Raw genomic sequence first — 23,605 nt, forward strand, 5'->3', positions numbered from 1 at the left:
GGCTGTAATTTTCCAGAAGTAAATCTTGCAGAACAAGGATGTAGTTTATGGTGTTCCAGACATGGCCCAGGCTCAAAGCGTTCAGATACTTACAAACCCACAGCTCGATTGGGTAATTCCAAGGGGGGGAAACACTATGAAACATTGCAGGACACAGAAGTGAGGAACCGTAAGCATTGTGGAGGACGTTCTCCAGATATTCCGGATATTTCTGTTTCGGTGAGAATTGGCAGAATTCCTGGCTTGATCCTAGATCAGTGATGGTTTAGCTTTTTGGTGCCAAGTCCCCAAAGCGCAAGCGCGCGAATGCACACATGTGTGCCCAAATCTCCAAAATACAATGAAAGCGCCCCCTGCGCATGTGCCCTGGCGCCATGCATGTGCACCAGGGGTGGGTTCTACTTACCTTCACTACCGGTTTGCATCATGCCCGCACACACACACGCTCGCCTACACATGCGCAGAAGGTTCTGTGCATGTGCAGATCACTTTTGATGACATTCGGGTTTTATTACTCCCGCCGGTTTTATTACTGGTTCTATAGAACTGGTGCGAACCGGGGGCAACCCGCCACTGATGTAAACGTGTTCCCTGTGCATGCACCCCGTGGCGCATGCATCCTGGCCCCCGTTTTGGCTTCCAGGTTGGTTCTCCTGCATTTCTGCCACCCGTCCCTTCCCTGATCTCCTCAGTTTCTGCCCCCCACCGTACCTTTGCTTTCTCCTGCATTTCTGCTAAGGAGAGGCACCTGCGGAGGCTGGAACCTGCAGAGATCGGGAAAGGCACGGGTGGCAAAAATGCAGGAGAAAGCTAGCGTGTGCCGGGGTGGGGGAGAAACTGAGGAGATCGGGGAAGGCCCTGCGCATGCGCGGCAGAGATCTGTAGGCCAGCTGGCTGGCGGGAGGTGTGCTCATGCGCCATGGAGCTGGGCTGGGCAACGGCTGGTGTGGCCGGAGAGAGGGCTCTGCGTGCCACCTGTGGCCCACGTGCCGTAGGTTCACCATCACAGTCCTAGTTCATAGTTCAGAGCTTGGTTCTGATGCCAATTCTGAGTCCCCGTCCTTTGGAATCATCTCTGGAAGATAAGAAGACCCAGAGCATTGTGCCACCTACCTGTCAAACGTCACTGGAGAATTCAAGCCATCTTTAATTTCCTTTCTCGGCAAGGAAAGAGGGTGGAATCAATCGTTTCCTTTCTTTCCCCACCCCTGCTTTTTTTCCCACCCACCCCTGTTCTAAGATTAAATAGAGTATATCCCCCCCCCAAATTGATGGCTTATAAATTGTTCATTTGAGATCAGCAATCCTGTTAGGAGTGGCTGGTCTCTACCCAACACTTGTGTGAAAAGCAAAAGATTCGCAGTGAAAAGCAGAAGATTCATCTTGGTTTCCAATTGGGTCTTTAGTTACAGGGGTTTGTATCGATGTGGTAGCCAGATGTTTCAGATTAACTTCTGTATCTGGAGGGCACCAGGTTGGAAAAGCTGACCTAGGAAATCTTAAGCCAGATAGAGGGAAAGAACCCAGATAAAGACATATCCCTTAGGGTTGTATTCGCTTCCCCCACCTGCTTCGGTCATCATACCCAGCATCTGTTTCCTGTAATTCCTTATTCAAGTATTCTCCTCTAAAAACCGCTGATCTGGTCTAAAACAATCGCAAGAATTTAAGCATGAATTACTCCCAGCTCACCTAGGCCAACAAAAGGCCTAACTTGTGTTGTTTGTTGTTCATTATTGTTCAATTGCTAAGCTTTGTGACTCCATGGACCCAGGGGTGTGATTCAGCCGGTTCGGACCGGTTCAGGCAAACCAGTAGTTAGAGCCAGCAGCTGGCCCCGCCCTACCGGCCCGGCACTATCCCATCTTATACAATTGCCATGTTTTTGACTCAGCACACATGTGTGGAAGATCCATGCATGAGTGAAGCTATCCCATCCTATGCAATTGCCGTGTTTTTGACGCAATGCACATGTGTGCAAGGCGTGTGCGTGCACATTTTTGATTCTGGGTGAATCGGTTCTTAAATTATGTGAAACCCACTTCTGCATGGACCATAGCATGCCAGCGGCCTCTTTCTTCCACCGTCTCCCGGAGTTTACTAAATTTATGTTTTTTGCATTGATGGCACCCTCTGCCTTTTTCCTTTTGCCTTCCATTTTTCCCAACATCACTGTCTCTTCCAAGGAGTCTTCTCTTGTCCTTTGGCGGCCAAAATGTTTGATCTTCAGCTTCAGTCTCTGTCCTTCCAAAGAACAGCCAGCGTTGTTTCCTTTACGATTCACTGACTGGATCTTCTCACAGTCTAAGGGACTATCAAGTGTCTTCTCCATGGTTTTTGTATCCTGCCTTTATTATTTTTACAAACAATTCAAGGTGGCGACCATACCATCACACTTGGCCCAGTGGTTAGAATGCAGTACTGCAGGCTATTTCTGCTGACTGCCGGCTGACTGCAATTTGGCAGATCGAATCTCACCAGGCTTAAGGTTGACTCAGCCTTCCATCCTTCCGAAGTCGGTAAAATGAGGACCCAGATTGATGGGGGCAATACGCTGACTCCACAAACCACTTAGACAGGGCTGTGAAGCACTGTAAAACGGCATATAAGTCTAAGTGCTATTGCTAATATTACTCCTTCCTTCTCCTTTTATTCTCCACAACAATAACCCTGGGAGGTGGGTTGGATTGAGAGAGAGTCACAGTTGCTTGATTGGTTTTACCCTTGCTAAGTTTTTCCATTGTTTAGTGTGGGGTCCTTGGTGCTCTCTGAGGTTGGTTGCTTTCTTACAAACATTTCATTACCTAACTTGGTAGTATTATCAGTGGTAGTGAGTATGGTGTTTGCTCTCTGTTTATATGCTAGTGCAGCGATGGCTAACCTTTTCCAGACCGAATGGCCAAAGCGTGAACCCCCCAAATGCAATGCATGCATGGCCCCTGCGCATGCCCCCCACTCCCCCATATGCATGTGCAACCCCCTGCATGTGCCCCACCCCCCTGCGCATGCACATGCATCCCTCTGCATGCACCCCGTCCCCCCACGCATGCACACATGGACCCCCGTACGTGCCCCGGCCTCCCGTGCATGCGTGGCAGAGACTCAAAGACCAGCTGGCCGACGGGAGGCATGCGCGCATGCACATTGCTGATGAACTGCCATCAACAGAGTGTTGATGGCTCGCGTGCCATCAGAGAGGTCACTGCATGCCACTTCTGGAACGCATGCCATAGGTTCGCCCTCACGGTGCTAGCGGCTTGCCCTATCAGTATTGTCTGAAGACAAACAAGCTAACCGTAAACGACAACCTAATTAAGGAACCACCAAGATCACTCCCACCCACACGGACAGGGCAAGCCACTTGTACACAGCGACCAAACCCCACGCCCTTCTAGCACTGATGATGTTACCTGGGTGGGTCATGAAACGTCCTGTAAGTAAACAAGCAAGCTCAGAGAGCGCCGAGGACTCCACGGTTCAACCCTGACCCACAAATATTCTTCTCTTCTTTTGTTTGGCGTGCTAGGCAAATCCCCCTGTTTTGATTCAATGTACAACTTCTGAATACAACAAAATACCTTATGCCACCAGACTTGAAATCCCGGGCTTAGAAAACTTAGAACTCCGCCGCCTTCGACATGACCTGAGTTTAACTCATAGAATCATCCATTGCAATGTCCTTCCTGTCGAAGACTACTTTAGCTTCAATTGCAACAATACACGAACACACAACAGATTTAAGCTTAATGTGAACCGCTCCAATCTTGATTGCAGAAAATAAGACTTCAGAAACAGAATTGTTAATACTTGGAACACGCTACCTGACTCTGGTCTCTTCCCAAAATCCCCAAAGCTTTAACCAAAAACTGTCTACTATTGACCTCACCCCATTCCTAAGAGGTCTGTAAGGGGCGTGCATAAGAACACAAACGTGCCTACCGTTCCTGTCCTATTGTTTCCTTTCATTATATCCAATTTATATAGTTATTACATACTTATGCTTATGCTTACATATTGTATATTTATTTCATGCTTATGCTTATATATACCGTTGTGACAAAATAAATAAATAAATAAATAAATAAACTTAAGTCTATGAGGTAGGTTATATCAGTCTCCAAGCTGTGTGATGTGACAGCCACAGAATGGGACAGTAAGTTCACTCTGCTCCCTCAGCTTCATAATTTGAAGCACAGAAACCAGCAGCCCTTTGTGAGCAGGTGCCTTCTCGGGAGGGGGCCCCCCTCGGCACACCTGCTCAAGGAGAACAGCATCTGGCCCTCAGCTTTCAGATGCAAGCACTTTCCAAGGTTTAATTTTAGCCCCAGTTGAGGATAAAATAACCTTTCCTCATCTGCCTTCCCTCTTCTTTTTCTCGTTCCTTCTTCCTTCCACTGTTCCCCTCCCCCCCTCCCCTCACTTCTCGGCCGCCGTTTTATGCAAACTTGTTATTTTTCTAGGTGTTTGAAAACACAGCTTGAGAAAATGGATAATCAAGGAAGATGGCTTTTGAAATTAGAAACATATATAGTTGGACATCAAATGAGACAACTGCATGGACACCCAGGGTGAAATCAAAGGTCTTTATTCGCGGTCTTTATTTGAGCGGTGGAGATAGGGGAATTTATTTAACTCTTTCTCCGAAAGTCACTGGCCTTCAAAAAATGCTTCACATCAGCTTGAGAGCATCTGTCCTCCAGGAGCAAACAGGTCCCTCTCAATTCAGTGTTAGAGGGATTGTTGTGCTTAATCCGTAGTTTAAATAGGTGTGCTGGTAACTGCTTAAGATTAATATACTTATAATAATATATTAATATAGCAATGGCTCTTATATACCGCTTCCCAGTGCTTTACAGCCCTCTCTAAGAGGTTTACAGAGTCAGCAAATTGCCCCCAACAATCTGGGTTGTTATTTTAGATGATAGTAAGATCATAGATGTAGATAGATGATAGATGATTGAGAGAGAAAGACAGGGATGGATGAATGGATAGATAGATAGATAGATAGATAGATAGATAGATAGATAGATACTAGAAAGAGGGAGAGAGATCAGGCAGGCAGGCAGGCTGGCTGATGAGAGAGATCTCATACACACACATTTACATGCAAAAATATAGTACCTATATGGAATGAAGTGGAAGCTGTGATAAACCACAATAAACTTCAGATGGTTTAATATTTTTTTTTTAAAAAAGTGTCTTCTAGTTCAAGTTCATTTTGTCCAAGTCCAAATCAAAATAACATTGTAGTGTGTATACATTGATACATCAAGGTAGCCTTAGATTTCACAGACTGCTCTGGAAGAGTCATACACCCCCAACGTTGGAATTCTATTGGACGTTTCCAGTGGTGGAATTCAATTTTTTTTACTACCGGTTCTGTAGGTGTGGCTTGGTGGGTGTGGCTTGGTGGGCGTGGCAGGGGAAGGATACTGCAAAATCCCCATTCCCACCCCACTCTGGGGCCAGCCAGAGGTGGTATTTGCTGGTTCTCCAAACTCCTCAAAATTTCCGCTACCGGTTCTCTGTCAGAACCTGCTGGATTTCACCCCTGGACGTATCCAAGGATGGAGAACACCTATCCAGGTATAACTGTATCACGGGAAAGGGGCAGGTGCAAATCCTAGAAAATATTAAAGGAGGATGGGGGGGCGACAATAGCTGATTCATCACTTAATTCATGGCATGTGAAGAGTCCATAGTTCCAGCCCTTAAAATACTTTCCCCCTCCCCCCTTTTTTATTGCCCAGAATCTTAAGAGCTTTATCATTTGCAGTCATAAAATGAAAATATACACCAAACCCTCAAAGGGCAAGTATGAAATTAAATTATATTTGGGCATCTGTAACCTTTTAAAACGATCAGATTCCAGTTAATGTATTTCTTCCTGTTCTGAGGCCTGCCAGGGTGTTTGATGATGGGAAGCAGTGCAAAGGGCATTAGGAGATAATAAATTCTCTGAAAGTTTCACCCCGAGGCAGTGCTCCATACTCCAGCTTTCCATTTAGCAGGCCGGACCAAAAATCTTGTCATATTCAAAGGTCACTGAGGTTGGGATTGGAGGGTCCCATCGATTTTTCCCCAGTGGAAGAGAGTGACAGCTGAGCTCAGAAGCAGTTGTCAGAATCCGGGAGAGAAGCCGATATGGTTGGTGGAAGAAGGGACAGCTTGATTGACAAGCTTTTTGGAATCCTACAAACGAATGGTGAGGAATTACGACATTCTGGGCTTTTTCTACTTCCTTCCTTCCTTCCTTTGTGTGTGTGTGTGTGTGAGTGTGTGTTGTTGCAAAGGTTGATTCTGACACCTTGTTCCCCTTCTTGATGATGGCACGGCAAACAGAGAAGGAAAACATAGAATAGAATAGAATAGAATAGAATAGAATAGAATAGAATAGAATAGAATAGAATAGAATAGAATAGAATAGAATAGAATTTTTATTGGCCAAGTGTGATTGGACACACAAGGAATTTGTCTTGGTGCATATGCTCTCAGTGTACATAAAAGAAAAGATACGTTCATCAAGGTACAACATTTACAACACAATTGATGGTCAATATATCAATATAAATCATAAGGATTGCCAGCAACAAAGTTACAGTCATACAGTCATAAGTGGAAAGAGATTGGTGATGGGAACGATGAGAAGATTAATAGTAGTGCAGATTTAGTAAATAGTTTGACAGTGTTGAGGGAATTATTTGTTTAGCAGAGTGATGGCCTTCAGGAAAAAACTGTTCTTGTGTCTAGTTGTTCTGTTGTGCAGTGCTCTATAGCGTCGTTTTGAGAGTAGGAGTTGAAACAGTTTATGTCCTGGATGTGAGGGATCTGTAAATAGCAATAGTGCCTTAAACTGGATTTATTGCACTGTTGTTGTTAGTTGCGAAGTCGTGTCCGACCCATCGCGACCCCATGGACAAAGTTCCTCCAGGCCTTCCTGTCCTCTACCATCCTCTGGAGTCCATTTAAACTCATGCCTACTGCTTCAGTGACTCCATCCAGCCACCTCGTTCTCTGTCGTCCCCTTCTTCTTTTGCCCTCAATCGTTTTCAGCATTAGGCTCTTCTCCAGGGAGTCCTTCCTTCTCATTAGGTGGCCGATGTTACTAAGCAAGACAGTTCTTAAGCGAATTTTGCCCCATTTTACGATATTTCTTTCTGGATGTAACCAGCGTTGATTCTTTCTATCATTAACATCTACCCGCTGAAGATTTATGAGTTGACGTGAAAACTACATACACAATGCAAAGGATTTGGTGTGTGTCATTTCCCTAAGCCCAAAATTATTACTCATATGATGTCCAAGTTTTAACGCAACGTGCCACTCATTTCTGATGTGTTAGCTATAATTTCCTGGATTTTTCTTCTTTATATATCTACTTCTACATTTTCCAAACACCATCAATTCACACTCAAGTGCCCAAGATTGATTGGAGACCCCAACTTTTTTTTAAAAAAAAAAAATCCTGGTGCCTTCCTCCAAACACAAACAGCAAACGCTTTTATTTTGCTTGCAAATTTTTGTCACTTCACACAGTCTTATTAGATGTGACAAAACATGCCTCATCTTAACTTTGGGGAGAGGAACTTGCTACTTTTCAGTTTGGAAGATTTTGGAGAAGACACGGACAAGAAGTCATTTAGGACAGGGGTCTCCAACCTCAGCAACTTTAAGACTTGTGGACTTCGACTCCCAGAATTCCTCAGCCAGCTTGTGGACTTCCAATCCCAGAATTCCTTAGCCAGCAAAGCTGGCTGAGGAATTCTAGGAGCTGAAGTCCACAAGTCTTAAAGTTGCCAAGGTTGGAGACCCGATTTAGGAGACATTATCAAAACCACTTGACCATTTTATACATGGAGCACTGAGGCAAAGGATGCAGGTAGTTCTCAACTTGTAACCATTCACCCAGTGACTTAAAAATAACATCGACACTGAAAAAAGTGACTCGCAACCAGTCCTCACATTTGCACTAGCGCAGTGTAGCCCATGATAAAAAAATCCAGGTCCTTGGCAACCAGCATGTATTTAAGACAGTTGTACAACCTGGAATCAGGTTTGCGACCTTCCCAGCTGGTATACGACAAGCGAAGACAATGGGGGAAGCCGTATTTGCTTAATGATTGGGTGGTTCACTTAAAAACCATTCAACAACTGGGGTGATTCACTTAAAAACCATGGCAAAAAAGGGCCATAAAATAAGACACGACTCACTTAACAACCTCCTTGCTTTACCAAGACAAATTTAAATGTGACCATAATTTGAGGACTATCTGTAGTCTGAATATTATTAATTTTGTCCATGGCAGAAAATGCAAAATAAATGTTGAAGAATTGCACAGTCTAATTTTCTCCATCCCATGACCAAACTAATTATATTTGCAAATATTGTAGATTAAAAATGCTTCGGCTACAGGGCTAAGCTACCAACTACGCTGTTGCTTCCATTTATCTCCCAATAAAGCTATTAATTCACTCATAACTAGGGGGGGAGTGGAGGAGAAAGAAATGTTATCTTTTAAAACTATCCGGAACAGCATGTAAAGATGCAGTAAGGAGACAGAAGGTCATATGAGCCATCAGCTGTTTGAACATATGTGCATCCCAGAGCTGTACAGTAAATGAAATACGTGAAGATGGTGCATAAGGAACAAAAGAAAGCAGTAGCACTCTCTCTTTCCATCCCCTTGTCAGACTGCCTTGTCTTCTGCAAACAAGAGGAGACGTTTGCAGGTTTTTTTTAAAGACACCTGTTACCAGCTGAAGGGTGATATGCCTGTACATATTGTCAAGTACAGGAAAAAACTGTTCTTGTGTCTAGTTGTTCTGTTGTGCAGTGCTCTATAGCATCGTTTTGAGGGTAGGAGTTGAAACAGTTTATGTCCTGGATGTGAGGGATCTGTAAACAGCAATAGTGCCTTAAACTGGATTTATTGCACTGTTGTTGTTAGTTGCGAAGTCGTGTCCGACCCATCGCGACCCCATGGACAACGTTCCTCCAGGCCTTCCTGTCCTCTACCATCCTCTGGAATCCATTTAAGCTCACGCCTATTGCTTCAGTGACTCCATCCAGCCACCTCGTTCTCTGTCGTCCCCTTCTTCTTTTGCCCTCAATCGTTTTCAGCATTAGGCTCTTCTCCAGGGAGTCCTTCCTTCTCATTAGGTGGCCGATGTTACTAAGCAAGACAGTTATTAAGTGAATTTTGCCCCATTTTACGATATTTCTTTCTGGATGTAACCAGCGTTGATTCTTTCTATCATTAACATCTACCCGCTGAAGATTTATGAGTTGACGTGAAAACTACATACACAATGCAAAGGATTGGGGGTGTGTCATTTCCCGAAGCCCAAAATTATTACTCATATGATGTCCAAGTTTTAACGCAACGTGCCACTCATTTCTGATGTGTTAGCTATAATTTCCTGGATTTTTCTTCTTTATATATCTACTTCTACATTTTCCAAACACCATCAATTCACACTCAAGTGCCCAAGATTGATTGGAGACCCCAACTTTTTTTAAAAAAAAAAACCTGGTGCCTTCCAGCAAATGCTTTTATTTTGCTTGCAAATTTTTGTCACTTCACACAGTCTTATTAGATGTGACAAAACATGCCTCATCTTAACTTTGGGGAGAGGAACTTGCTACTTTTCAGTTTGGAAGATTTTGGAGAAGACACGGACAAGAAGTCATTTAGGACAGGGGTCTCCAACCTCAGCAACTTTAAGACTTGTGGACTTCGACTCCCAGAATTCCTCAGCCAGCTTGTGGACTTCCACTCCCAGAATTCCTTAGCCAGCAAAGCTGGCTGAGGAATTCTAGGAGCTGAAGTCCACAAGTCTTAAAGTTGCCAAGGTTGGAGACCCGATTTAGGAGACATTATCAAAACCACTTGACCATTTTATACATGGAGCACTGAGGCAAAGGATGCAGGTAGTTCTCAACTTGTAACCATTCACCCAGTGACTTAAAAATAACATCGACAATGAAAAAAGTGACTCGCAACCAGTCCTCACATTTGCACTAGCGCAGTGTAGCCCATGATAAAAAAATCCAGGTCCTTGGCAACCAGCATGTATTTAAGACAGTTGTACAGCCTGGAATCATGTGGTCTCTGTTTGCGACCTTCCCAGCTGGTATACGACAAGCAAAGACAATGGGGGAAGCCGTATTTGCTTAATGATTGGGTGGTTCACTTAAAAACCATTCAACAACTGGGGTGATTCACTTAAAAACCATGGCAAAAAGGGGCCATAAAATAAGACACGACTCACTTAACAACCTCCTTGCTTTACCAAGACAAATTTAAATGTGACCATAATTTGAGGACTATCTGTAGTCTGAATATTATTAATTTTGTCCATGGCAGAAAATGCAAAATAAATGTTGAAGAATTGCACAGTCTAATTTTCTCCATCCCATGACCAAACTAATTATATTTGCAAATATTGTAGATTAAAAATGCTTCGGCTACAGGGCTAAGCTACCAACTACGCTGTTGCTTCCATTTATCTCCCAATAAAGCTATTAATTCACTCATAACTAGGGGGGGGAGTGGAGGAGAAAGGAATGTTATCTTTTAAAACTATCCGGAACAGCATGTAAAGATGCAGTAAGGAGACAGAAGGTCATATGAGCCATCAGCTGTTTGAACATATGTGCATCCCAGAGCTGTACAGTAAATGAAATACGTGAAGATGGTGCATAAGGAACAAAAGAAAGCAGTAGCACTCTCTCTTTCCATCCCCTTGTCAGACTGCCTTGTCTTCTGCAAACAAGAGGAGACGTTTGCAGGTTTTTTTTAAAGACACCTGTTACCAGCTGAAGGGTGATATGCCTGTACATATTGTCAAGTACAGGAAGAGAAGACTGTGATCTATCATTACAGGACGCAGCCACAAAACAATAAATTTAAGTGATAGAAAGGCAGATCTAAGTTGAATACTGGGCGAAATTCTCCTGGATATAGGAGAAGAGGAGGCAGAGCTGTAGGGGTGGGGTGTGTGTGGAATCAAGAGAGTCATTAGCCTAGAATCATGACGTTCCCACAAACCAGAGGTGGGTTTCAGCAGGTTCTGACCAATTCTGGTAGCAGAAATTTTGAGTAGTTCAGAGAACCGGTAGTAAAAATTCTGACTGGCCCCGCCCCCATCTATTCTCTGCCTCCCAAGTCCCAGCTGATCGGGAGGAAATGGGGATTTTGCAGTAACCTTCCCCTGGATTGGAGAGGAAATGGAAATTTTGCAGTAACCTTCCCCTGGATTGGGGAGGGAATGGGGATTTTGCAGTATCCTTCCCCTGCCACGTCCACCAAGCCACAGCCACCAAGCCATGCCATGCCCACCAAGCCACACCCACAGAACCGGGAGTAAAAAAATTTGAAACCCACCACTGCCACAAACAATCTTAAGTCCAATCCCTCTTGGATTCCATTAATTCTTTATCTAGCGCCAAAATAGTGCTGCGTGTTAGTAGACTAGATTCTTGTGTGTAGTCATGAGTCAATCAGATTGACCAGAACTTAATGGACGGTCCTGATTCTTTGTACCTGACACCAAGTGGTAGAATATTTTTCTCCCTGAAATGAGGCTGGGACTGTCACTCTTGACTTTCCGAAGGTCCCTCAAGAACTTGATGTGTCTTGAATTCCAGTAACTCTTATCTAGTGCCAATTAAGCATTGACTGTGAGTTGACTAGATTCTTGTATATAGACATGAGCAATAAATTAGAGCCTAACTAGAGCTTAACGTGTGGTCCTGATTCTTCACGCTTTGCAGAGCAGTTAGAATAGGTCATCAGTGGACCAATTATCCAGAAGGTGACAAGCTTCCATTTGCTGGATGTATCCCAGTGGAAGCTGGTCAACATCTGCGGAGGATGTTTTTATTTGGATTTTTGCCCTGCTGCAAGGAAGTGGGTTGAATGACCTCAATGGTCATTTCCAACTCTTAACTCTGTGTTGTTTTATGATCTGTGTTGCAAGCAAGCAGGAAAGCTAAATAAAATAGATAATTGTTTAGTTAAAGCTAATCAGCATTGTTCCCTGAATGAAATATTGCATATTTGCTCTCCTAACAAGACTCTTCTATTTCGTCCAAGTAGGACATTCCATCTTTTCTCCATTCTTTTCAGCCACCGTAACTTCTGTACGTGTTTAGTTTAAAAAGGGGGGAGGTTAAATCCTGGAAAAAGTCAATGACAAGCCACTTCTGTTTTGTTGCTAGAGCATCTAATAATAATAACAGAGTTGGAAGGGACCTTGGAGGCCTTCTAGTCCAACCCCCTGCCCAGGCAGGAAACCCTACACCATTTCAGACAAATGGTTATCCAACATTTTCTTAAATTTTTCCAGTGTTGGAGCATTTGCAACTTCTGCAGGCAAGTTGTTCCACTTATTAATTGTTCTAACTGTCAGGAAATTTCTCCTTAGTTCTAAGTTGTTTCTCTCCTTGATTAGTTTCCACCCATTGCTTCTTGTCCTGCCCTCAGGTGCTTTGGAGAATAGTTTGACTCCCTCTTCTTTGTGGCAACCCCTGAGATATTGAAAGACTGCTATCATGTCTCCCCTAGTCCTTCTTTTCATTAAATTAGACATACCGAGTTCCTGCAACCGTTCTTCATATGTTTTAGTTTCCAGTCCCCTAATCATCTTTGTTGCTCTTCTCTGCACTCTTTTTAGAGTCTCAATATCTTTTTTACATCATGGCGACCAAAACTGAATGCAATATTGCAAGTGTGGCCTTACCAAGGCCTTATAAAGTGGTATTAACACTTCACGTGATCTTGATTCTATCCCTCTGTTAATGCAGCCCATCTATATGTATGTGTGTTTGTGTAAGTGGAGGAGATATGAATATTATCCATGAAGATATCAAGGGTTGAGCTCGACTGGAAAGAGACTTATCCTAATTGCTCAAAAGTTTCTTCATGCTTTTCTAAAGCTCGGCTTCTTCCAAGAATGCGACGATCTTCTAATTCAATCCCATTATCAGCCTGATAATAATGGGAGGAATTTAAATGTTAAGAAAGAAGACAATCCTGGTTTTGTGTAGAGAGAGATTTCTATATGCATTTTCTTGGCGAGTCTTCTGATCCTGTTTTGAATTCCTCAAGGTTCAGATCTGAATGAGTTTTTGTCATGTCCTTAGACAAAATATGCATTGTAGGGAACGCCCGTTGCTTCAGGCAGAGGAGAATTTGGTGGGAACCACAATGGGAATGTGTTCCGTGAAATTGTCATGTTACTTGACCCAAATTCCTATATCAAGGGTCTTCAAGATAATTGATGGACTGTTGGCCAAACATGTAGACGCTAATATACAGCTAGATCCTGTGTTATACACATTATCTTTAGACTGGAAAACGCAAACATTTTGAGACACAGAAAACATCCAAGTATGAGAATCAGTAGGGTGTTAGAATGCAAAGAAGTCAGGCTGGCTTAAAAGATCTCTCAACCATCTTTTAAATTAACCTGCAAGATAGAACTAAGCCAGGGTCAACCTTTTTATACCTACCGCCCGCTTTTGTATCTCTGTTAGTAGTAAAATTTTCTAACTGCCCACCGGTTCCACAATAACATGCTGTGTATCGTCGTCTGTGCACGCCTCTCGCGCATCGTGTATTGGGTTGTGGGGGGGCGCCGGCTACCAGCTCTGCTTGTCTGTTACAACTGGGTGGTGTGGGGGGAGATGCGCGAGCTATTCTGGGACGAGGCTCTTTTGTTTGCGGTCGCACTATAGCGCCATTTAGTTTCACTTACGTAACATGAACTAAACTTATGCGTGGGCGATACAAATAGTATATTTTCAGAAATTTAAATTGTCATGGGGAATTCTATGAAAACCTAATGAAAATGTTTTTAAATAATACTATGAATTTTTTTTAAAAAGTCAATTAAATTAAAAAAAAGGAAAGTGCTTCAGTATTGGACAAAACCCCTACCGCCCACTATGAAAGCTGGAATGCCCACTAGTGGGCGGTAGGGACCAGGTTGACTACCACTGAACGAAGCCAAGATAGCAATAACAATAGCAGTATATTTATATACCACTCAGGGTGGGCTTCAAAAATTTAAGCAAGGGGTTCTCTGCCCAGTTGCTGGGTGGGTGTGGTCATGGTGGGCGTGGCCTACTCAGCCTCCTGCACCACGATGGGGGGGGGGCTCCGGAGACTTTTCTTGAGCCTCCGGAAGGGCGAAAATGGCCTCCCCAGGCTCTGGAGGCCCTCTGGAGGCTGGAAATGGGCTCATTTCTGGCTTTCCTGAACTTCCGGTAGGCCCATTTTTCACCCTCCCTGAGCCTCCGCACACGCCCTGCATTTACCTACATCCAAAATGGGCTGCGTGGGGACTCCTGGGAAGGGCTGGGTGGGCGGGGCCAGCCAGGAATGGGATTTGGGGGTTCTCCAAACTGCACAGAATCTTAGCTAGAGGTTCTCCCGAAGCCCTGCAAACCCCTAGCAGCCCACTCCTGATACCACTCCATAGTACTTTACAGCCCTCTCTAAGCGGTTTACAGTGTCGGCCTCTTGCCCCCAACAATCCGGGTCCTCATTTTATCGCTCTCAAAAGTCAACCTTGAGCCCCGTCAGGATTGAACTCCAGACTGCGGGCAGAGTTTGCACTTTAACCACTGCGCACCAGGGCTCTATATCAAGATCACCCAATTAAATTCACCGCCAAGTGGGATTTGAATCTGGAGCATCGCGACGGTGCCACACCTATAGAGTGGTTTGCGTATAAAGCATGCATTATGCAGGTGGTCCTTGACTCATAAACCACAAATTGAACCCAAAATTTCAAATTGCTAAGCTGGACGGTTGTTAAGTGAGCTTCCTCCCGTTTGACGATCTTTCTCGCAACGGTTGTTAAGTGAATCACTGCAGTTGTTAGGTCAGTAACACGGCGGTTAAGTGAATCCAGTTTCCCCATTGACTTTGCTTGTCAGAAGGTGGCAAAAGGGGATCCCGTGACCCAGAGAGGTTGAGGACTACAATATGTAGTTATGGTTATGTTTTTTCTCTAGGAACACAAGAGGAATCAAGGGTGAAACAGTAAGCCAGCCTCCATCAAGGAAGATGGTTTGAGCTATTAAACCATGCTAGCATTTTTTTTAAAAAAAAATCACTGGCATTGATTAATTGATGAAAAAGCAGGTGGCCAAATCCATGAACCCACATTTAATTGGTTGTGACCGAATAATAATGAATGCTGCATATGCCTCTTAGTTTTAAGCAATTTTCTTTTTCATGGAATTCTTCATTTGTCTCTTATCTAACATAGGCTATAAGGACTGCCTTATCAGAAGCAGAGAGCGATGAGACACACAAATAGCTAATGGTAATATACTTATAAATTAGTTTTCAATTTTTATTTGCTGGGAAATGTCTCTATTCCCTTTTTAATTACGTTTAAACCTGGAAGTTTCCATTGGTGAGGTCTGATTTAGTTGGTTGCTTCTTTCTGTGTAGAGAATGTTAAATGTCTCTGTTTTCTAGCCGCGTTTGATGCAAGGATGGCATGAAATTAAAAAAAAAAAAGATTACCATACTGAAAAAATGGTTCCACGGTCTCCCCTCCTGTTAGCACAAATTAGTTGATGATTAATTTTTAACATGTGGATTAGGCTCTTTTCTAATTAATCTCATTGTTAGCAATTGAAAACTCTCCTACAGATGGACATTAATTTCGGTCGTAATGATTCGGGATGAAGTTGTAATAGCTAAGATTAGGCAAAACTTCTTGTTCTCTTTTTTTCTTGTTTCACATGGTCAGGCTCCATGAGAATGAACTGAGTAGTCGAATCAGATCTGAATGTGGCTCAATTCTGTGGAGCGGAAGGTCACAATTTTTGGATCCCAATTTTACATGCCATTTTTTCACACCTCAGAGAGTCAAAAAGGGGTATATGAAAACTTGTTTCTTTACATCTCTATATTGACTGACTCCCTGTGAAAGTTGGGGTAGAGTCGGATGGGAAGGGCTTATTGTTTTACTGCCCATGTTTCATTACCAAACTAGGTAACATCATCGATTCTAGTAAGAGAGTATTATATATACACGTGTATAATATACACAAATATGTGTATATATGTGTGTGTGTGTGTGTATGCATATATATGTATGTATATTTGTGTGTATATATGTGTGTGTGTGTGTGTGTGTGTGTGTGTGTGTGTTTGTGTGTGTGTGTACACTGAGCTTGTCGATCGAAAGGTCAGCAGTTCAGTGGTTCGAAACCCTAGTGCCGCGTAATGGGGGTGAGCTCCTGTTACTTGTCCCAGCTTCTGCCAACCTAGCAGTTTGAAAGCATGTAAAAAATGCAAGTAGAAAAATAGTGACCACCTTTGGTGGGAAGGTAACAGCATTCCATGCACCTTTGGCCTTTAGTCATGCCGGCCATATGACCACAGAGACATCTTCAGCCAGCGCTGGCTATTCGGCTTTGAAACGGAGATGAGCACCGTCCCCTAGGGTCAGGAAAAACTAGCACATATGTGTGAGGGGAACCTTTACTTTTATATATTTATAAATGTGTGTATGTATATATATGTGTGTGTATGTGTGTGAGTGTGTGTATATATATGTGTGTGTGTGTGTGTTTATGTATGTATGTGTGTATTTGTAGGTTTTCACGGGTATAGGTATGTAGGTCTTGGCATATTCGGGTCTTTTCCCGTGTAAGGTTGAGAGTATCTTGGTGATGTTTCGACGAGGTCTCATCATCTTCAGGCTGGTGCTTTTGGCTTCGTGCTCTTTGCTCACACAAGCACGAAGCCGAAAGCACCAGCCTGAATATGATGAGTGAGACCTCGTCGAAACTTCGCCAAGGTAGTCTCAACCTTACACAGGAAAAGACCCAAATATGCCAAGACCTATATATGTGTGTATGTATGTATGTATGTATGTATGTATGTATGTATGTATGTATATGTGTGTGGGGGGGGCTTCATTTGGCTGGATGTAGAGAGAAAAGCTTCTGAACAGGTAAAAAGATAAAAATCTGGTAAGAACAAAAACAGATTACAAGGGAACAAACAAAACTTTTCCAATAAACAATCAACACAGTTTCATATTAGGGGAATCTGCTTCCTGTTTAATAGCCAATTTTTTTGTAGTTTCCCCCCCACCCCAAAGGGGAAAAAAAACCCCAATAACAGTAAGGTAGGGGCCAGTCTAATCTCGTATGTCCGGCACATTTGAAGGAAACCAGGTTTCACAGCTGTACTACAGGAAATGATTTATTCTGTCCCTCCCACCCTCCCAAACACACTTTCTAGTCATAGGACATGCAAATTGCAAATGCGAAGAGAGAAAACAAGCGTTACACTTTGGGTGAATTGAGGTTATATTTAATACAGCCAGACTAGAGATGAAATAAGATATAAAGTTAAGGGTCTCCAATCGTGGCAACTTTAAGCCTGAAGGACTTCAACACCCAGAATGCCCCAGCCAGCTGGCTGGAGAATTCTGGGAGTTGAAGTCCTCCAGGCTTAAAGTTGCCAAGGTTGGAGACCCCTGGTACAGTATAAAGAACTGGAGCAAGCATGAAAATAGGACTTGTTTTCAGTTTTAAAATTTAGGGTGTGTGTTGTTGTTGTTTTTTAAATGCATTTATTACTTTTTACATGTATTTATACATTCCCAAGGCTCTAGTCTAGGCAGTTGTGATGATAAAGTTAAAAACGGAATAACCCAATTAATCTAATCTCATAAAAGAATAGGCAGTCAAAACAGCCATACGTCACGAGAAAATTTTGCATCAAACCGTACGGCAAATCAAACAGATATTATTAGAAAAATAGAACTGATCGGCTTTTAAGAACTGTCTCGTTCTTCCCAGTGATAAATGGAAATGGAAATTCCCATGGCTGGTTGAACAATTCCTGGCATTATTTATTTATTTTTATTCCAGCCAGTTTGAGAAGCTCAATTTTTCCCTCTGTACATACGGCCATCTACTTACTTAGCATCAATCAAATGACCTGGATAAAGGCACAAGCGGACGTGATATTGATAAATAGTCTTTGGCACATGACATTTGGCCGAGTAGCTTGCTGTTATCCTTCTCCAGTTCAAAGGGAGATGAAAGAAGTTGACAAGGGAATGTTCCCCAGGAGACTTCACCATGGTAATCATAGCTAGGGAGGACAGTTGTTGTTGTTGTTGTTGTTGCTTTAAAAAAAAACAACCTTCTGAAATTGGAAGAACAGCATGATGGGAAGGGAGAGAAGGGGGCATTCACATCCGAAGCAACATATCCGAACATTTTCCTTTTGCTGAGATGGTTTCAAGGGTTCTTTCCCTTTCTTTCTTGGCATTTATTGTGACATACTAATGAGTTGTGACAACTGTGTGTCTTTATTCTTCCCCAAGAGATGGATTTGCTTTAATTCAGCTAGGGGTAAGGATGGACCAAGTGTACCTTATTTTATCGAATGTCAGCGTGTTGTTCCTTGCCGTTTTGTTTCAATTCAATGAGTCAGGATGAATGAACAAGGAACTTGAGTCGCCATGGGCGAATAGGTGGCAATATAAATTCAAATAATAATAATAATAATAATAATAATAATAATAATAATAATAATAATAATGATAATGATAATGATAATGATAATGATAATAATAAAAACATGTAACAGTGATACTTATTGTCATCGGGGCACTTGGGTACCATGTGCAAGAATTTTATAAGATACATCAACAAATTGCAGCTTCCTGCAATAACACCAGCAGAACTGCAAATAACTGCGCTATTTGGAACATCGTACATCTTAAGAAGGTACTTGGTTGATACCTAGGACACTGGCAACAACCCGTATCATTTTTCTCCTCCTTTTATCGAGATGGGTTAGAGCTGTGGATTTGAATGGCTGTTTCCACATGAAGGGGGCGGGGGAAGAGTGTATGGGCTGAACCTTAGATACTTAACCTTTTTGTAGAATAGATGTACTCGGCAGAAGACTCTCAGTTACGACTCAATTAGATTAGTCTTGATTTCAAACACGCACCTAACACCACCACCACCGCTCCACGCAATTAGGTGTGTTTTCCAGTGTTTAAATTTTATGCCTCTTTGGCCATGTTTCCAAGTTAACATACTTGTAGGTATTCCTTTGCTGGATTTGGGAAGCAGCTGGTCTATTTTGACATAACCATTACCTCTATTCTAGTGTTTTTCAACCTTGACAACTTTAAGACAGGTGGACTTCAACTCCCAGAATTAGAATAGAATAGAATAGAATAGAATAGAATAGAATAGAATAGAATAGAATAGAATAGAATAGAATAGAATAGAATAGCAGAAGAGAAGAGAAGAGAAGAGAAGAGAAGAGAAGAGAAGAGAAGAGAAGAGAAGAGAAGAGAATATATGGAATGGAATGGAATGGAATGGAATAGCATAGCATAGCATAGAAAAAGAGAAGGGAAGGGAATGGAATGGAATAGAATAGAATAGAATAGAATAGAATAGAATAGAATAGAATAGAATAGAATAGAATAGAATAGAATAGAATAGAATAGAATAGAATAGAATAGAATAGAATAACAGAGTTGGAAGGGACCTTGGAGGTCTCCTGTTCCAACCCCCTGCTTAGACAGGAAACCCTACACCACTTCAGACAAATGGTTATTCAACCTCTTAAAAACTTCCAGTGTTGGAGCATTCACAACTTCTGGAGGCAAGTTGTTCCACTAGTTAATTGTTCTAACTATCAGGAAATTTCTCCTTAGTTCTAAGTTGCTTCTCTCCTTGCCAGCATGCATTTGAGCTTCATTCAGTTTCTGGTTGTCCCACCCTCTGAATCCTCAAACCCTGGACTAGTTGAAGCAAAGGGTAGAAGCTCATCAGGGGGAGATCCAACCTGGAGATAAAGAAGAATTTCCCGGTAATGAGGACTGCTTTCCCCTTGGAGTTGTGGGTGCTCTATTTCTGGAGGTTTTCAAGAAAAGTTTGGACAACTATTTGTCCGGATGGTATAAGAACTCCTGTCTTAGGCAGGGGTTGGACCAAAAGACCTCCCAGTCTTATGATTCTGTTAGGGTTAGGGAGGAAGAAAGGATAGGAAGGAAAGGAAAGGAAGGAAGGAAGGGAAGGAAGGAAAGAAAAGAAAGGAAGGGAAGGGAAGGAAAGGAAAGGAAAGGAAGAAAGGAAAGGAAGAAATCAAGGAAGGAAGGAAGGAAGGAAGGAAGGAAGGAAGGAAAAGCAGAAGGAAGGAGATGAAGGAAGAAAGGAAAGAAAGAAAAAGAAGGAAGGAAGGAAGGAAGGAAGGAAGGAAGGAAGGAAGGAAGGAAGGAAGGTCTGTCACAGTTCTTCACATTTCCATTGTTATCCATGTAGAGTTCAGTTCCTGCTATCATAGTCTCAGGGGCACCTCGACATACAAAATCCATTTTATATTTTCTCTGATGATCCCTCTCTGAACTGATCAATTAAGCCCCTTTCATTCCAAGTTGCATCCTGGGCTAACAGCTGAATCTCAGCAGCATATTCCCACACAGATTGCTTACCTTGTCAGAGAAACAGATTTCACGGCTGGTAGTCAGAATCCTCGAAGGTAGCTTGTAGGCATGCTGCAAAGTGTGCATAGAGGTCTAAATTTGGACTGTTCTGAAAAAGAAGGGGGAGGTGTCCATTTTGCAGCTCCTTCTATCATTAGGCTAATTATAAACCTGTGTGCCGTTTGGTTGCTGGAGGATATCTGAGTCTGAAGGAAGTGCATGTTTTACACGGAGTGTAGAAAGCAGTATGTTTGCTTTTATTCCTATCAGGCGCAAAAGATCAGGTCTACACGTGAAGATTCAATTAAGCCGATTCATTGCTTAAAGCCCATGCACAGGAATCTTCTCAACTAACACCCTGTTTCCCTGAAAATAAGACCCAACCAGAAAATAAATCCTAGCATGATTTTTCAGGATGCTCGTAATATAAGCCCTACCCCCAAAATAAACCCCAGTTAAGATTGTCAGCCAGATGGGTTCATTTAGTATCGTATTTCCACCCAAAATAAGACCTAACCAGAAAATAAGTCCTAGCATGATTTTTCAGGAGGCTTGTAATATAAGCCCTACCCCAAAAAATAAGCCCCAATTAAGATTGTCAGCCAGATGGGTGCGTTTAGTACTGTAAAAAGGTAAAGGTTCCCCTCGCACATACGTGCTAGTTGTTGCCGACTCTAGGGGGTGGTGCTCATCTCCATTTCAAAGCCAAAGAGCCAGCGCTGTCCAAAGACGTCTCCGTGGTCATGTGGCCGGCATGGCTCAATGCCAAAGGCACATGGAACGCTGTTACCTTCCCACCAAAGGTGGTCCCTATTTTTTCTACTTGCATTTTTACGTGCTTTCAAAACTGCTAGGTTGGCAGAAGCTGGGACAAGTAACGGGAGCTCACCCCGTTACACGGCAGCACTAGGGATTCGAACCGCTGAGCTGCCGACCTTTCGATTGACAAGCTCAACATCCTAGCCCCTGAGCCATCACGTATTTCCCCCAAAATAAGACCTAACTAGAAAACAAGCACTAATGCGTCTTTTGGAGCAAACATTAATATAAAACCCGATCTTATTTTGGGGAAAACAGGGTAGTCAGTGCCTGATTTTGAGTTAGAAAAGGGTCAGCAGCACTAAAGGCAGTTGGGCTTAGTTTGCTTGTGACTCCGTAGGGATTCTAGGCTAGTCCCTCTTTTGACTCCGCTCCCAGGTTCTGCCATTCCTACAGTACTTATCATATTCATTAGATAGAAAAAAGAAACAGGTAGGTGGTTTCAGAGGACTGTTTCAACAACAGCTGAAGGATTTGGACAAGAACTGGTATGGGAACAATCAGTGGTGGTACAGTCACTGAAGCAACCATTTTATTATCTAAGTCAACTGATTCATCGGGATATTGCTCCTACTACTGGATTAAAGGGATTGGCAGGATAGTCAATAGTCTAAAGCAGCAGTTCTCAAACTGTGGATCGGGACCCCGTTGGGGGTCGAATGACAATTTGCCTGGGGTCGCCTAAGACCATCGGAAATATGGGAAGTATACTTGCGAGTTGAAGAATCGCGCTCCAATGGTAGACTCCACAAGCCAGCTGCAGGCTCTTCAAATCGCTAGCCGAATTCGGCTTCAGGCGCGATGAATTAAAAAAGAGAGAAATCTTTGCTCTGATGTCTCCCTCTCAAGCCAGCTGCAATCACTCCTAATTGCTAGCCTAATCTGGCTTCAGGTGCGATAAACTTAATAGGGGAGGAGTCTCCGCTTTAATGCCTCCGTCCTCAAGGCAATCGCAAGCAGTTCAGATCGCTAGCCAATACGGCTTCAGGCACGATAAATTCAAAACCAAAATAATTTTACGGTTGGGGTCGCCACATCGTGGGGAATTGTATTAAAGGGGTTGCAGCACTATAAAGGTTGAGAACCACTGGTCTACAGGATTGCAAGAGGATGAGTAGTTTCAGCAATACTTGGTCTCAGGATGTATTCTCTTCTTCGATGTGACAGGAGTTGGCCAATTTAGCTGTCAGGCTTTATACCTGAGCAGTACAAAGCCCGACAGATTTCTACTGATGGTATAAATCTTGGCTTATTCAGAACTTGGTTTATTTAGCAGAAAGATCTCATTCAGGTTTTTTTACAAGATTAGTCTTTGTTTTTTCATATGAAAACGAAGCAATATACATTCAATACATTCACTGCAGCTATATACAGTCTTTATAGAGGTCTGTGTTTCATGCGTTCAATTCTAGGCTTTATCCAGTGTTTAAATTTCGGAGTGTTTTCCTCTTACCTTTACAAGTCAGCAGTGTCTCTCGGTCATTCCCTTGATGGCCTTGGAAAGCATGTAATCTATGTTGACATAAAAGGTTTTCTCTAGCCTTGCCTGCATTGTTCCTTACCTCCATGTCTAGACTTTTGAATATCAGGGATGGTAGGAAGAATGATGGCACTTGAATGCTGAAGGAGAACCACGATAGCTTTCATTTCTGGTGTGTCAATTCCTGATCTATAATGAAATGTTCTGTAGTATAGAGATTGCTCAGAAGAATGGACCAAACCGTACTGTATGAGTGTAGACACCACGAGCTGTTATCCTTACTATTGCCAAGAAAAATCACATGGACCTTTGTATCTACTACAGACTGAGTTCAACTCAAGACAAGCTTTTGTCTTTGCTCTTCATCACATGTGAATCTAGAACACACCCAGGCCAAACTCTGGCGTTTTTGGAACAGCTGCTAAGGATCTAGCTAAGTTACAGAATCTACCTTATTTCATTGTCTTACTTCCCCTTTTCAAGTGTTTTCAAACAACAACAGGAATAGAATAGAGTAGAGTAGAGTAGAGTAGAGTAGAGTAGAGTAGAGTAGAGTAGAGTAGAGTAGAGTAGAGTAGAATAGAGTAGAATAGAATAGAATAGAATAGAATAGAATAGAATAGAATAGAATAGAATAGAATAGAATAGAAATCTGCCCTCAAGGTCACCTGAGTGACACAAATGGGTATGGCGCATGTATAAGACACAGGCTACTCTTTTGAAGACAGCAAAATCCACATTGTGGACGGAGAGAACCGCTGGTTTGAAAGATGGATCAAAGTGGTCATCTATGTCACAATTGAACAG

The 23,605-nt window shown here is 42.8% G+C and overlaps 1 protein-coding gene and 1 long non-coding RNA gene across 6 annotated transcripts in view; one reads left to right on the forward strand and one right to left on the reverse strand.

The window, feature by feature from the left end:
• SOX5 (SRY-box transcription factor 5) overlaps positions 1 to 23,605 on the forward strand; it is a 623,404-nt gene that overhangs the window by 437,350 nt on the left and 162,449 nt on the right. The gene's annotated exons all lie outside the window — the stretch shown is intronic.
• On the reverse strand, positions 8,801 to 22,998 carry LOC131202646 (uncharacterized). 3 transcript variants are annotated; one of them, XR_009156179.1, is made up of 3 exons: positions 22,772 to 22,998; positions 20,509 to 20,608; positions 8,801 to 9,173 (listed from the first exon to the last, which is right to left on the reverse strand). It is a non-coding gene; the product is annotated as an uncharacterized LOC131202646 (long non-coding RNA). The 3 variants fall into 3 exon arrangements; XR_009156177.1 differs by lacking the exon at positions 8,801 to 9,173 and adding an exon at positions 17,361 to 18,174; XR_009156178.1 differs by lacking the exon at positions 8,801 to 9,173 and adding an exon at positions 17,361 to 18,194.

Source organism: Ahaetulla prasina, chromosome 7 (genome assembly GCF_028640845.1).
Source record: "Ahaetulla prasina isolate Xishuangbanna chromosome 7, ASM2864084v1, whole genome shotgun sequence".
In the NCBI taxonomy this organism is placed as follows: Eukaryota; Metazoa; Chordata; class Lepidosauria; order Squamata; family Colubridae; genus Ahaetulla; species Ahaetulla prasina.